This window comes from Bison bison, unplaced genomic scaffold (assembly GCF_000754665.1).
Source record: "Bison bison bison isolate TAMUID 2011002044 unplaced genomic scaffold, Bison_UMD1.0 scf7180017864254, whole genome shotgun sequence".
Classification (NCBI taxonomy): domain Eukaryota; kingdom Metazoa; phylum Chordata; class Mammalia; order Artiodactyla; family Bovidae; genus Bison; species Bison bison.
The window spans coordinates 10,716,841-10,718,690 of NW_011494826.1; the positions used below are offsets into that span (position 1 = coordinate 10,716,841).

At 36.2% G+C, this 1,850-nt stretch overlaps 1 pseudogene; it reads right to left on the reverse strand.

Annotated features, from left to right (window-relative positions):
- Positions 1-796: 796 nt before the first annotated feature.
- Positions 797-1,326, reverse strand: LOC104994244 (annotated as a pseudogene).
- Between the last annotated feature and the right edge of the window lie 524 nt (positions 1,327-1,850).

Consider the following 1,850-nt stretch of genomic DNA (forward strand, 5'->3'; position numbering starts at 1 on the left):
ATTGTATCTGTAGATTACTTTGGGTAGTATGTCCTTTTTAACAATATACTTTCAGTCCAAAAGCATGAGGTATTTCTCCATTTCTTTGAATCATCTTCAGTTTCCTTTATTAATAGTTTATACTTCTCAGTGTATAAGTCTTTCTCTCCTTGGTCAGGTTGATTCCTAGGTATTTTTTCCTGATGCAATTTTAAAAAGATTGTTTTTCTACTTTCCCTTTCTGGTAACTCATTGCTAACATAAATAAATACAACCAATTTCTATGTGTTAATCTTATATCTTACTACCTTGCTGAATTCACTTCTCAGTGCTAGTAGTTTTTGTGTGTAGTCTTTAGTATCTTCTATATAAAGTACATGTGATTTTGCAAATATTATAATTTTATCTCTTCCCTTACAATTTGGATAGCTTATACTTTTCTTGTATGACTGCTGTGACTAGGACTTCTAGTACTATATTGAATAGACATGGTAAGACTGGGCATCCTTGTCTTGTTCCAAATTTTAGAGGGGAAGCATTCAGCTAAAAAGCTGAATTTCACCATGGAGTATTATGTTGGCTGTGAATTTGTCATAAACAGCTTTTATTCTGTTGAGCTCTGTTTCCTCTATACTCACTTCAGTAAGAATTTTTTTAAAAAGTATTTTTAGTATTTATTACAAATGTTGCAGTCAGTTTGGTATATGCCAACAATCATGCAGTTTTAACATTTAGGAGTGTGAAAAACACTTAACGATTTCCAAAGGGATATATAGGTGTTATGGTCTTCCATTTCAGAGAAGCATAAGTGACTGAATTACTGTCTGCTCTTTAGTGTTTCACCTAACCATTCCATTGCCTCATCAAAGCAAGTGCCTTTGGTTATTGAAGTTTTGAATATTTGCTATTTTTGGTCCTTCAAGACAGGTAGCTCAAGTGAATTTGCCATCTCTGAGGGAGTCATGTCCTGTTCAGTTGTCCTGCTTATTTGTAAACCCCCTAAAATGGCTCTTCTCAGCTCTTCTTCCTCCAAATTGGCAACTAACTCTGATTTTGAAATACCAATTTGGCCTTGGTCACCACAATCTACTACATAAATGACTGCACGCGAGTTTGAATAATAACATCAGTTGTCTGCCCTCCCAAATCCTAGACTTGGAATTTAAGGTGTTTGTATATTACCATCTCAATATTAAATCCAATGGTAGGAATAGTAGCAATGACTTCTCCAACCTGTAATCAGTACAAAATTGTGGTTTTTCCTGCTCCACCTAATCCCAAAATTAAAATTCTCCTTTCCTAGCTTCCAAACAAACTGGAAAAAATGCTTGAGAAAATGTCACCCATGATGAACCACCTGTCCAGCCTCATCAACCAAAGCCAGTTCAGCTCCCGGGCAGTTTTCTTGAAAACTTGCTTAGCCTGCAACTTCTTCATTGGACTCCTGGCAGTGCTTGGAGCAAGGGGCCGTGGCGACTGCACACCAGGAAACTGGTAAGAGTTTAATTTTATCAAATTCTTTTTCTACATCTGTTGAGATGATCATGTGTTTTTTGTTTTTTGTTGATGTGACGTATCACATTGTTTGATTTGCGTATGTTAAACCATCCTTGTGATCCTGGGATGACTCCAGCTTGGTTGTGGTGTATGATCTATGTGTTGCTGAATTCAGCTTGATAATATTTTGCTAAGAATTTTTGTGTCTATATTCGTCCAAGATATTGGCTGTAATTTTCTTATAGTGTCTTTGTCTGGTTTTTGTATCAAAGTGATGGTGGCTTCATATTGATAGAATGCCTTTGGGAGTGTTCCCTCCTCTTGTATCTTTTGAGAGAGTTTAAGAAGGAATGGTACAGGTTCTTCTTTGTGTG